This window comes from Amblyomma americanum, chromosome 1 (genome assembly GCF_052857255.1).
Source record: "Amblyomma americanum isolate KBUSLIRL-KWMA chromosome 1, ASM5285725v1, whole genome shotgun sequence".
NCBI lineage: Eukaryota > Metazoa > Arthropoda > Arachnida > Ixodida > Ixodidae > Amblyomma > Amblyomma americanum.
Window position 1 is genome coordinate 470696959 of NC_135497.1, and position 14509 is coordinate 470711467.

Consider the following 14509-nt stretch of genomic DNA (forward strand, 5'->3'; position numbering starts at 1 on the left):
CCCCAAAGGCAACAGTAAGAGCTTGCATATTTCCGTTTACAGGACTACAAGACTAAACACATCACTGAATTTCAAAGTTGAAAAGTTACAGGGCAGAGAACAGGAACAGGTTACAGGACAAAGAGTGAAATATCTATGTTTCCTGAAAATAGGGATTGGATAAGTTGCACGTGAAAAACACTCACCATTATGCAAAGTATGTGTGTCTCTTCACACTTAACAAATCTCACATCTTATTTAACATCACAACTTAATTCTTAAACAAAACTAAAACAACTTAAACAAAAACATTACTAAAGAAATTGAAAACTTATCCAACTGTCTAATATATTAACTTCACAAAACATTTATTATTTCACAAGAATCGCTGCAAAATATGCCGGGTTTTAAGTGTCTTCACATCCATATCTTCCCAGTGGAAGCTGTTAAGAACGCCTGGTAACATGTGCGCATTCCTTACTTGACCATAGTATGTACGTGAAAAAGGGATTTTCCAGCAACCTGATACTGATAGGGGTAAACGCTACGTGCGTTCTCGAAGTCTGCGTGGCTTAAGAACCTATCAAGTTTTCCCTTGGGGCTCGTTTGTAGCATCTGGTTAATTTTTAGTTAAATATATGAGTAGCTTTTAATACTTTTCGTCTGTGGAAAAGTACTTGCGTGTCTTCCAAGTATGGAACATTTTCAATTGCTCATATTACTTTTTAATGCAACGGACTTAATCTGTATAGGTTCTTTCATCTCGTGTTCCCCATATCAGTGAGCAATAAGCAGGCTGCGGATAGAATAAAATACCGTAAAGAAGTTCTTTTAATGCGACTTGAAAACGAATGACGGCACCTCCCTATTAAAAAATCTCGTATATATGTGTTAAATGTGTCTCATATATACGCAATTATTGGATATGTGTCCACATATATGGTCGTATGAATACGTGCTCGTATGGCATACGCGTTCTCTCCACGTATGGCGAAACACATATATACGGGTGATACGTGCCTCATATATACGCTATTGGATATGTGTCACTCCCGTCCCTCGTATATACGAGGGCCACGTAACCTTCGTACAGATACGAGGGCCTCGACATGGGGATACAATGGCCTTGCAACACGTACTCTGGTGTACAGTTAATAGCTCTGAATATGTCGGCTACCTGAATGAGCTTGCAACCCTTCTGTGCAGCAAATGCTGCATCCCAGCACTAAATACCAGGCTGCAGTCAATGATATAATTTTTCTGCTGCCTTTATTTTATCATTTTTATCTGACTAGAGTCATTGACCAAAGGGGCAGGTGCAGGCGATGATTACTTGATGTCCCTCAGCATGTCCGCCAGGTAGCAATTCAACTGCTCTGCGCATTTTCTCATCCTCGGCAACTTGTGCAGCTTTGATGTATGCATCAAATGCATCTGAAAGAGTATTAATCATGACAAAATTGAAGACATGCAGGTGCTGTAAAATAAAGGTATTTAAGTCATGCACACTTAAATAAACAAATGCCTTTGTCAGTCAGGAAATTTACCTAAATAAAAGAGGCTTACTGCCCACAGCTGCTAGTTTTTCCGAGCTCATCCGAGCCTTCTGCATGGCACAAGCCTTAAGGAATTGCCTGCATACTGAGCCGGTGATGCTCCTTCCCTGAACGCTCTTTCCCCTAAGGCTCTTCGGGGAAGGAGCATCACCAGGAAGGAGCGTCACTTTTGTGGGGAACCCCACAAAAGTTTTGTGGCGTCCTTGCAAAACAGGAAGTCTCGACCTTGGCAAAGAAGCCAGCGCCACCGCTCTGCACTGACAATTTCCGCTCCCGAGGTGGACCTGCAATAAAACAGCTGCAGATATGCTTTGTATAAAGCTCTATAACAGATTGGGGAGAGAGTTATTATTTGCCACATTAAAACTGCTAAAATCCCATTCCTCAGGACTCCTATATGTAACATTACGAAAATGGCAGTTTTCCTTGCAAACGCTACTAATGACAAAACATGACACATCGCTCTCTTCTTCGGAGTGAGCAGCACGATGGGCCACCAGGTCCCGTTTATGTGCAATCATATAAGCTGCCTTTGACAACATAGATGAGCCTTTTTATCTTTACTTCAGGCTCCACTGCACACTGGCAACAGTAATGCTGCCAAATATTCGGAAGCACAGAACTAACAGATGAAAGATTATGAATATTTAAAACACAGCAATTAAATCTTAGCACAAGAGGCTGTGCTAATTAGAACATGAAAGGTGAAAGGTTGTGGTCATGGTTTAGTGATCTAAGAGTTCATTAAGCAAAGCTGCCCTGAGCTGTCACAGGTTCAAATTGTGCCTGGGGCTCCTGTGCAGGCAATTTTTTTCCGCTCCATGCCATTTGGATGGAAAATTTCACGTGTCCGAGAGGTTTGCACTGATCCTCAGCCCTATACGTTTCCACAGTTTCTAGATTGTTTGCCTGCAGTTACCAAGAATGAGAGCTAAAAGCATTTCAAGCTTACAAACTAGTTCTAAATATGAGAAGCCATCGTACCTGGCCATTGACCTCAGCAAGAACACCTGGATTCCATGGTGCAGCAGGACCCATGCTAGTGGAAGCCTGGAAAGTGTGCAAAATGTTCGCATTTGCAACAAGAGTAATGTACAGTGTCGGTGAAGTCTTAAGGCCAAAGGCTTTTCGCTTTAGCCGCATAACAGAGCCATTACAGCAATACTAAAGACCAAGTGACCTTGAAATGCTAGCAGGTTTCTTCTTGCGATACAGAAGCTTCCTGCTTGACCACAGTTTTGAATGATCCGCTACATGAAATATTCTAGGAACATTGATTTCACTGCAGCTGAATGCTGTAGCCTTAACACTTTTGACCTAGACTGTACATGGTACATTAAAGGGACAGTGAGAAGAACTCAATCAAATTTCTTTTGTAAGCAAAATCTGATTGTTCAGCATTTCATGGCTTTGTTGCCGCTTGTCCGAGAGCGAAAGATGCATTTATTTCAAAGATATTTGCATTCGAAGTTGAAAAAGATTTTCCCGCCACTCTGATTCAAACTCGGGAACTCTTATGACATCACAGCGTACTCTTATGACGTTACAGGACGCAGTGACGTGAAAGATAACGTAAACGCAGACTCCGTGATTTCTCGCGGCTAGCCGTGCGGTCTAGCAGCAGCCAAAATGAAAGCTACCGCCGCCACACGTTGAAGGCATCTATCGGGGGTCGCTACCACTGCTTCCTTTACGTTTGCACCAGCGTCTTGCCGGCGTTACGATGGATCCCGTTCCCGAGTCCGATGACAAAGTTCTCGCAAAAACTCCGGCCTGCATTTCAGCGACCTCTGCCCCACAGAGCGTGCGATGCCTTTGAGGGAGCACGGCTAGTTAGGCGCCGGCGGGTCGTTCCCCCTGCCGCCATGAGCAGCCGTTGCAAATTAAATATCATAACCCCAGTGCGAGGAGTCGCGAGGGGCCAGGACAAGGTCAGTGCGTCGCGCCCATCGGAGGCTGGCCGGGGCTTTGGGGTCAACAGATTGTGATTCCTTGAACGGCGCGGTTGCACGGTGCAGAAGACGGCGTCCAGGTCTCCAACGGTTGCAAGGGCAAGGTTATATATTTATTTTTTTGCCACAGAAATGGATGGGTACTCAAGGGTGCTCGCATTTAAAGTAGGCGGCTTTAAAGTAAAGCCGACGCTTCAACGGCTTCTGCGCGTTTCCGGAGGTACAGGGTCCACTGGATCGGGTTCTCTCGCCCACTTGCATGTACCTTCAGATGTGTACTATGAGTGGATCAAATTAGCCGAGAGCTCGAAAAGAACAGCACCGCACAGCGACCGAAGCTATTGAATGATGTTGTTACAACGCGCACCTCGCCGCGGGAACCGTATAAGTCTCGTCTGGCTGGCACAGCTGGCGCACTCGGCGCGAAATAGAGACATGCTCCAAGTCTCCGCCAGTGTGGTCAGAGTGCGCCTAAGCTGCCGAAACGCGCCACCGGTCAAGCGCAGTTGGAGTATAGAGGGTCTCGCTTTGGCCGACGTGACGTTGGTGTGCAGTGCGCGCGCATGCGTTACGCCAGGATATAAACGCGCTTTAAAGGGACACTGAGGACAAATTGAGGTTGCCTTGCATCGATAGAATACAAGCTCCTGATCACAAAAACGCAACTTCTACTGAAACAAAGCTCTTGTAAGGTAGAAAATAGCAAGGACCAAAACACAGGTATCGGCGCCACAGGGCAATCTCGCAAGTACAAGCGTGATTCATAGGACAAGAGACGCCACCTTGGAGGAATGTTCCTTTTTACATGGAAGCTGCGAATCTCTGAGGCTGACAAAAGAAGGTTGCGCGGTTCAATATTGAAGTAAGTTTTGTATTAGAACGATAGCGCGCTTTTATCACACCAGAACACAGACAAAAGACAACCTGAATGCTGGAAGCAAAGAAAACCAATGCTTGGGGGCGCCACAGACAGCCAGGAGAGTTTCGATTTGTTATGGCGCTTCGCGTCTATGAGCTTTGCGTGCCCCGAGGATTTGTTTTTGACGCAACCTCGATTTACAAGTGCCGAACAGCAGAGGAACTCCAAGTGCCACTTCAAGTGCTAGTTACCTTTGAAGGAGCCTGTTAAGGCTGGTCAAATGATCGCCAACGGTCGATGAAAACTATCATGGCACGATGGTCGGTGATCGTACAATGCAGTTCGCAGTATAAAGAGCACTTGTGTCCTTCACACGCTCGCCCGGCGAAACATTCTTGGCTGTGCCAGTCAACTTCAAACTACTTAACGGAAATCATTTATTAGGGACGGGAGACAAGGTACAAGGCAATTAAAAAAATTGATTGGCCTAGCTGTGTTAGGCCCAGGATATACGTAGCGAAAGCGCGGAGACTTCTGCATCGGAAGAGTGCATTCACTAGATGCGCCTTTATTCATGGTTAAATCTTTTGGCCGTCGTGGCGGAGTGGTAGAGTCTCCGCCTCAAACTACAAAGGCCCTTGTTCGATTCTGAGCCTCCGGCACAGGTTTTTTTTCAGTGAGGTGGGCGGGGGGTTTCAGTGGCTACCATAGGTGCCGCCACTGAATACGTTGGTTAGCTGTTAAGAGCAGGCTCTGTTAAGGTGCGTTTTACACTCCGGAGTAATGCGCGCGCGCGCTGCATGGCGACGTCACGTCGGCCCAAACCGAGACCCTCTTATGCTCCCAACTGTGCTTGACCGCCGACGGCGTTCGGCAGTTTCGGCGCACTCTGACCGCACTGGCGGAGACTTTAAGCATGTCTCTATTTGCGAAGGGGTGCGCCAGCCACCGGCCGGGCCCGGCCAGACCGATTCAGGGGCTGCGGCGAGGTACGTGTTGTGACGTCATTCAATAGCTTCGGCAGTTGGACGCAGCTGTTTTTTTTCGAGCTCTCGGCTAATTTAATCCATTCACAGTACACATATGAAGGTACATGCAAGTGGGCGAGTGAGCCCGGTCCAGTAGACCCCGTATTGCCGGAAACGCGCGGAAGCCGTTGAAGCGTGGGCTTTACTTTAAAGCCGCCAACTTTAAACGCAAGCGCCCTCGAGTACCCATCACCGTTTTTTGGCAAAAAATAAAATAAATAACTTGGCCCTTGCAACCGTGGGAGACCTTGATGCCGCCTGTTGCACCGTCCAACCGCGCCGTTCAAGGAATCGCAATCCGTTCACCCCTAAGCCCCGGCCAGCCTCCAATGAGCGCGACTCACCGACCTTGTCCTGGCCCTTGTGACTCCCCGCACTGGGGTTATGATATTTGATTTGCAACGGCTTGCTCATGGCAGAAGGGGGAAACAACCCGCCGGCACCTAACCTAACCGTGCACCCTCAAAAAGCATCGCACGCTCTGTGGGGCTGAGGTCGCTGAATTGCAGGCCGGAGTTTTTGCGAGAACTCGTCGTCAGGTTCTGGGAAACGGGGATCGATCATAACGCAGACAAGACGCCGGTGCAAACATAAACGAAGCGACAGGTAGCGACCCCCGATAGATGCCCTTCAACGTACGGCGGCAGTAGCTTTCATTTCGGCTGCTAGACCACACTGCTAGCCGCGAGAAATGACGTCTGCGCTTACGTCACGTTTCACGTCACTGCGTCCTGTAATGTCATAAGAGTGCGCCGTAATGTCATAAAGTACCCGAGTGTGAATCGGAGTGGTGAGAAACACTTTTCAACTTTGAATCCAAATTTCTTTGAAATAAATGCATCTTTCACTCCCGGACAGGCGGCAACAAAGCCTTGAAAATGCCGAACTATCAGATTTTGCTAACAAAATAATTTGATTAGAGTTCTCCTAACTGCCCCTTTAACAGAGCCTGCGCTTATCCGCTAACCAACGTATTCGGTGGCGGCATCTATGCGCGCCACTGAAACCACCCCAACCCACTCACTGAATAAAAAAAAAAACCTGTGCCGAGGCTCGGAATCGAACCAGGGCCATTGTTGTTTGAGGCGGACTCTACCACTCCGCCACGACGGCTCAAAGATTTAACCATGAATAAAGGCGCATCTAGTGAGTGCACTCTTCAGATGCAGAAGTCTCCGCGCTTTCGCTACGTATATCCTGGCCTAACGCAGCTAGGCCCATCAATTTTTTTTAACTGCCTTGTACCTTGTCTCCCGTCCCTAATAAATGATTTCCATTAAGTAGTTTGAAGTTGACTGGCACAGCCGGGAATGTTTCGCCGGGTCGAGCGTACGACGACACAAGTGCTCTTTATACTGCTAACTGCCTTGTACGATCACCGACCGTCGGGCCATCATAGTTTTTCATCGACCGCGGCAATCATCTGACCAGCCCTTAACAGGCTCCTTCAAAGGTTAACTAGCACTTGAAGCGGCAACGGAGTTCCTCTGCTGTTCTGCACTTGTAAATGGAGACGCGTTAAAAACAAAACCATGAGGCACACAAAGCTCATAGACGCGAAGCCCGCCTGTGGAGCCGCCAAGCATCGGCTTTCTTTGCTTCCAACATTCAGGTTTCTTTTGTCTGCCTTCCTTGTGTGGTAAAAGTGCACTCTCTGTTTTAAAACAAAACTTACTTCAATATGGAACCGCGCAACCTCCTTTGTCAGCCTCAGATTCGCAGCTTCATATAGGAAGGAAAATCCTCCAACGTGGCGTCTCTTGTCCAATGACGTCATCACGCTTGTACTTGCGAGATTGCCCTGTGGCGGCGATACCTGTATTTTGGTTCTTGCTATTTCCTACTTTACAAGAGCTTTGTTTTTCAGTAAGAGTTGCGTTTTTTTATCAGGAGCTTATATTCTGTCGATACAAGCCAACTTCAATTTCTCCTCAGTGTTCCTTTAATTGGCATCTCCAGGGGATCTTAAAGCACTTTGAGTTTACTATCACATTACACTTCTTGAACCTTGTCTCAGTTGCAAGAAATAATTCTGCAAATAATGAAATGTCAACAACTAGAACACAAACAAAAAACTGCATTTCGACCACAAAGCTATCGCTAAGCAAAACTGCTCTGAGCTGCCACAGGTTAAAATTGTGCCTAGTGCTGCTCTGCAGGCAATTTTTTTTTCTGCTTCATATTATTCGGACAGAAAATTTCCCATTTCCGAGAGGTGTGCAGTGATGCTCATCACCATGTTTCCGGTTTCTAGATTGTTTGCCTGCATTTATCAAAGGATGAGAGATAAAAGCATTTCAAGCTTACAAAATCATTCTTGTAAGATCGACAATTGGGCTTGGATGCCCCCAGCGCCCCGTGCTGAAGAAGGAGCAAAACACAGGCGGAAGACGAGGCTGACAAAGTTCACTTTGGCGCAGGAACGCTTGGCTACCGAGGTGCGCTGTACTAGCAAAGATTGTGGCCGTCGACACTTCTTGTTAGCACTGCGCACCCAGCCCCTCCACAAATGTAAAGACGCAAATCAAACAAGAAGTGTGGACGGCCACAATCTTTGTTAGCACGGCGCACCCCGGTAGCCAAGCGTTCCTGAGCACCAAAGTGAACTTTGTCAGCCTCGTCTTCCGTCTGTGTTTTGCTCCTTTATCAGCACTGGCCAATGAGGCATCAAAGCCCACTTGTCTTACATTCTAAATATGCGGCACCTTCATACCTGGCTGCTGACCTCAGCAAGATATCCGGGTTCTGTGGTGCAGCAGGATCCATGTTAGTGGAAGACTGCAAAGTATGAAAAGTGTTCACATTTGCTACAAAAGACTAATGTACAAGGTAATATAAAGGGCAAGTTCAGAGGATTTTCAAACATAATCTGCTTACTATCACATTACACTTCTTGGGCCTGGTTAGAGTCCCGAGAAATAATTTTTCCAAATAAGAGCAAAGAAATAATGAAATACCATAAACTAGAACACAAAGAAAACATGATTTCAATCAACAGATCAAAATATGATGTTAAAGGGTTTTACTGGTAACACTGGTGACTCACATTCTGTAATGCTCCAACTAGCTTTAAAGGAGTATAAACACCCATCTTTTGGGTGTGTGTTTTTGCTTTCTAATGAGGCATCAGGCATTATTATACATGGATTACCTTGTGGTATTCTCCTATTCTCAAGTCTAGCAAGAGAACAGCAGTTCACAATTGGTAACGAGGTAAGGGAAAATGTAAAGGAATACGTCTATTTAAGGCAGGTATCAATAGTGACAACTGATCCGGATCATGAGGGAATAACTAGAAGGATAAGATTGCGATGGAGCGCATATGGCAGGGTCTCTCAGGTCATGAATGGCAGTTTACCAATATCCTTCAAGAGAAATGTGTACAACAGCTGTATCTTACCAGTACCCACCTATGGGGCAGAAACGTGGAGGCTAACAAAAAGGGTTCAGCTTAAGCTGAGGACAACGCAGTGAGCCACGGAAAGAAAAATGATAGGCGTAACGTTAAAGCAGTATAACACCTACCGTTTGGGTGCGTGCTTTCTTGCTTGTAATGATGTATAAGGCATTATTATACATGGAGTAGCAGCTAGTAATCTCTTTCGACCGCTTAATAATTTATAATAGCATTTATTTTTCGTCCAGTTTCGGCTTCAACACTTGAACAAGGACAGTGACGTCAATGTGTGCTTACACGTCACGAGACATGAAAAAACAGCAATATAATCGCTGCTTGCACATTTGTTGTCATTCCAGCAAATGAGGAAGGCTGATTTCAACGCTGCAGTAAATTAGAACAATGAAGCAGCGATTCTATGGACATTTTTCCATGGCTCACGTGAAGGAAAAGCCCTCTTTGACGTCAGAGCCATCGTTCGGCTGTTCAAAACTGAAACAGCATGACAGAAAAAAAACAATTATAAATTATTTAGCGGTCGTAGGCAAACATCACATGGTGATTCATGCCTAGTAGCGTCTTCTGCATCATTGAAGAAAAGAAAACATGCCACCAAAATTAGGTGTCTATACTCCTTTAAGAGACCAGAAGCAGGAAGAGTGGTTGAAGGAACACACGCGGGTTAATGACATCCTAGCCAAAATCAAGAGGAAGAAATTGGCTTGAGCGGGGAATGTAATGCGAAGGTAAGATAGCTGTTGGTCCTTAAGGGATTCCAAGAGAAAGAAAGCATAGCAGGGGGCGGCAGAAGGTTAGGTGGCCGTATGAAATTAAGAAGTTTGCAGGCATAAGGCGGGCGCAGCTGGCAAGACATGGTTAATTGGAGAGACATGGGAGAGGCCTTCACCCTGCATTGGGTGTAATCAGGCTGATGATGATGAAAATTCGGCCATGACTACTAAATAATTTATAATCGAATTTCTTTCTCGCGCCGCTTCAGTTTCAAGAGCTGAATGGGGACTATGATGTCAAAGTGAGCATATAGGTCATGCGAGGCATGAAAAACTGCAATATAATCGGTGCTGCTACATTTGTCATTCCGACTATTGAGGAAGGCTGGCTTCAACACTGTAGTGAATTAAAACGATCAAGCAGCAATTATATCGCATTTTTCCGTGCTTCACGTTACATATAACCTCTCTGATGTCACAGTCTTCACTCGGCTGTTGAAACCGAGACAGCATGGCAGACAAATTCGATTATAAATTATTTATATGTCCCAGGCAAACACAACAATTAATTCATAGCAGTGTCTTCTGAATCATTGTAGGGAAGAAAACATGCCACAAAATAAGGTGTCTATACATCTTTAAATCTTTAAATTATCATTGGGCTTTTTCAAATTGCCGTGCTCGGAGAGCCTGTTCGCTGCCAGAAAATTCACTCCTGACAGGAAGGTGCATCATGCTCACATGAACTGGTCGCCGCCAGAACCAACCTGCTGGCAATCATGGCGCCAAGGCCGTCCATGAATCACGGAAGGCGAGTGCCCTCTACTGCTTTGCTTGCTGTTGCGTCTCATTGCTCGCATGCGTACGGTAGAAATCTGATCCTTTGGAGCGAAAGAAAGGACGTTAGTTATTCAGGGCAGCCGCGGACTCTTGTACTCAGATGCATACATCGGCGGCAACAACGCAAGTATATGTCCTTCAGTGCGTTGTGTGCTGTCGTGAAGTCTGCATGTAAGCTTCGAGATATCCTCAAAAGCATATGTGACGGGCAGTCGCACTTTAAAGACTTGCATTTGACACCACATAGGAGGGCTAATTGGGCAGCGTTAATTGGAAAGACATGGGAGAGGCTTTTGCCCTGTAGGTGTAGTGAGGCTGATGATGAGGAGGAGGGAAAAATTGCGCATGCACTGCTCAAACATGCTGTAGTCTCAGATTATTGCATATTTGTTAACTACACACTAATTACTTGGGCGCCAATGATCGACCCTGCCTATACTGACTCTCCTGTGGTAGTTGCAATTTCTGTTTGTGAACTAATTCCTGTGGGCTGTAAGCAGAAAACAATCAGGATATGTTCCACTCAACTGTAGTCTGCCGCCCTCCAGCTGTTAATATTGCTGCCAGCAAGTAATGCACGCATTATTTTGACAAGCGTGCATATCAGCTGGTTAAACATTTTTCTGAAGTGCGTGCACTGTACAAATTTAGCTGCACGTCGTATCTGTATGCTATCGCTTTTAGTGCAGAGCTAGCACTCGAATGAAAGGCATTACAATCTGGCCTTGCATGTCGGCGCCGCACTGTGTGTGCAGGCATAATGATGCACACTGGGAAATTTTTCTTTTTGATGAGTCAAATGCAAGGTGAAGTATGCATACGATATTTCTCAGGTATTTTAAGCACCTGTGGCAGAAGACCCGAGCACCAAGCTTTATGGCAACGACCAAATCGGCACACGCAAGGTTATGCTTCATCTTCAGCTGTGAAATGAAAATGACCTCCGTAGAGAATAAAAATTTTGAACAACAAATTTGGCAGAGAACACATGCACGCCAGCCGGCAGCCACTACTTAAAGGGCCCCGACCACCCTCTGGCTGAAAATGTCCTCTACCAAGGTTGTTGTGAGGCACCGTCCCCGGAACACACAACCGCAAACAATCTTTAATAAAAGACATTATATGGGAGTAACATATATGGCAAACTAGCTACTTTTCCATGCTCCTCTCCTTCCATTCCTTCTCAGAGGTTTTTCTCCCTTCCGCTTGGTCCACTAGCTTTAGTCCTCCATTCCTGTTTGTTCTGTGTGGCTGCCCTTCCGTTTACAAGAGTAGACAGCACCCCTTTTGTTTGAAAGTCAAATGGGGAGCTTTCGTTGGCGTCCGCGTTGGGCCTGTTATGAACGGAATGCACACCAGCCGAAGAGGATTAAGGTGTAGATCCCATCGACAGGGATGACCACGGTGGCGCAGCAACAGCAGCGGCAATTTCGACAGCGTCATCAGGTGGCCGACGACTGCACAAAAAGAAAGGATGACTAGCTGGGAAGGAGCCTGTTCTTCCCACGCTCGGCTCGATGCAAATGACCTTCCCCCTTTGACTGGTTCCCTGCAAGAAGCGACTGACAATGGACAGATGACGGGAAAAGGGGAACGGTGCCTTCCAGTAATTAATCGTGTCTTGACAAGAGCCGCCCCGACCGAAGAGAGCCCACCGCAGTTGTAGCCCACAGCGAAGCACCGGCGTTTTCGATAGACACGTGAATAATAATTATCACCCCTCGTGAAGAATAATTATCAGAGGCCCTATCCGTGTCTCACGTGGCCCGATTCGCTTTGGTATGCCGCATAACCGAAGAATAGCAGGGCTTATAAATTTCCAGCAATACATATATTTAATCAGTATCATGGCACTGAGAAAACTGGCCACCGAGTTGCAAGCCGAAGCTAAGACAACGTGCTGCAATGAGAGAAGTGCGCTGTCCCGCAACGCCGTATCGGTGGGCTCGATACAAAGCTCTCTGTTGCTGAAGGCAGCCTGGCTGATCCCCCAAACAATAAATATTTTAGACAACAATGCGAGGATGCAATACGAAAAATGAAACTTTGACCTGACATGAAGCACACAACATATGAGAGAACAAAAAAAAGAACGATGCTTCCATTCCACATGCGGTTCTCTAGTGTCCTACGCAATCTTTTACAATGGTAGCATTTAAGCAATATGTCTATACTACAAATCAAAGATCCGCTACAAAGCTCTCTGTTGCTGACGGGAGCCTGGCTGCTTCCCGCAACCATAAATATTTTAGACACACACAAACAGAGACGCCTGCCTGGCTCTGCAGTATGCTGCTATGTAATGTACATATTGCGACTGGTAAGCGTGCGAGTGGCAGTAGCAGAGGCATCCGCAGTAAAACTTCGCTCAGTACATACATGTATCTGTGCAACTGTTGTTGCTGGCTCAGACTTTTCAAGGTCCATTGCAGTGATTTTTCTCTTCGACATCCTCTGGATAAGCTCCGCTTTTGTTACTGGAACCCAAATAATGAGAGATAAAATAATGAAAGCGACAGCAAACACAGGGCAAGCTACGGAAACGGATCAGTTAGTGTGTCGCGTTCATTGCTTTTCAAAAATCATATGATGCGAACAATGAGCAGATCTGAACACAGCCGATTTCTCCCTGCCTCATGCAATTACTTGAATTCATGAAAAAAATCACGATATATTAATTCGCTCAGAGTGACGCTTACGTCGAGACCTGCTACAACGCGACCACGCAGTTTTTCCCTTCTTTGGGAAGCATGCGCTGGGCTGCTGCGTGCTCGAATCGCAATCACAGAGGAAGTGGTATCGTAAGCGTTCTGCAAGTGCTCGCAACAGTAAAAAAGCATGTGCATCGACTTTATGTAAAACGCCACCAAGCTTTGCTAAAAGCGTTAGGCTTGACTGTACACGCATCACACGTTTGGCACTTCTGAAATCTGACCACGTAGCGAAGTAACTGCAAAACTCACCTCCAAGCTCCATTACTTGGGCGGAATAGAATGCCTTCTCATCTTTTCCGCCGCGACAGTAGACGTCCTTTTTTTGCCAGGTCGCTGACGCCAGTCGGCGAGGCATCATGGATAGGTGTAGCGCAAAGGAAACAAGGACGACATAGAGACGTGTACGATAGCTTTTGCGCCGTCGGTCGAAGTATTTCACGTACGCATAGCTCGCCGCAGCTGACGAACCCATAGTGGAAGTGTCACATGTGGCTGCAAAAACACACAATCTAATAACTGTAACAACCACACACACCGACACGAGTGACGACGCAAACGTTGGACGCAAACGACCGCAGACTTGGATTGGCTTGGCGACGCGCACCGCACAGGGCACTGCATACGATGATGATGATGACCTCTTCATTACAAACCAGAATAATAAATACGTTTTATTCGTTCAATTTCGTCTGTTTGTTTCCTGCGGCAGAACGTGCGTCTCCGACCGTGATCTCTATACCGCTCCATGTCGCAGCCTACTCGTGCAGCGCATCCGGCCATGCAGTTGACTGCTGATTGACCGCATGTAGTAGCAGACGACGCGGGGCTCTACACACCATGAAATACTTATAGTTGAAAAGTTACAAATACTACTTTGAAGGGGAAATAGTTATGAGTTCTGTGTCAAGCTGTGCCACAGAGCGTTGGTCCAACATAAGCAGAACCAACTGTAGAATTAACTAGCCCCTCAAATAGGTCTTGCACCTGTGACTGCCCATGGAGTGTGAATAGGGTAGCTTAGTGTAACTCTGTGGGCTCTATCATGTATGAGCTTTATGGTACCGCTGTAACCTAAATGTTTGAAGTATTCTGCGATTTTTGATCGCCACTGCATTAAACAAAGTAGTCGCTATGTGACAAATCGCCTTCGGTTTCGGTTTCAAAGCTGGAAGCTATAGTGGCGCGCGGTGCCTGATTGTGCTTTGCGCCTTTTACTTAGTGCTTTAAGCAGAAAGTTTTGTGTGGCTTACGACAAACAGGAAGCACCTATAAAGTCTAGGCCTAGCCGTCAGATGACGCTAGAACATTTTCAGTTTTGGTTTCAAAATATAAAAGCTCCCGTTGCGCGGCTCTTGATCATAAATAACGCTGGGCCCTTCCCTGTTCTCTGCGCTGTAAACAGCAACTTCTGTGTTATCTACGATAACATAAACACTTCTTTTAGAACTCCCCT

The 14509-nt window shown here is 46.3% G+C and overlaps 2 long non-coding RNA genes across 2 annotated transcripts; both read right to left on the minus strand.

Moving 5' to 3' along the window:
- Window positions 1–1321: 1321 nt before the first annotated feature.
- Window positions 1322–8141, minus strand: LOC144104649 (uncharacterized). Its single transcript, XR_013308604.1, has 3 exons — window positions 8088–8141; window positions 2520–2585; window positions 1322–1413 (listed from the first exon to the last, which is right to left on the minus strand). It is a non-coding gene; the product is annotated as an uncharacterized LOC144104649 (long non-coding RNA).
- A 2186-nt stretch (window positions 8142–10327) lies between these two features.
- On the minus strand, window positions 10328–13545 carry LOC144104656 (uncharacterized). Its single transcript, XR_013308606.1, has 3 exons — window positions 13306–13545; window positions 12722–12819; window positions 10328–10383 (listed from the first exon to the last, which is right to left on the minus strand). It is a non-coding gene; the product is annotated as an uncharacterized LOC144104656 (long non-coding RNA).
- Window positions 13546–14509: the final 964 nt, after the last annotated feature.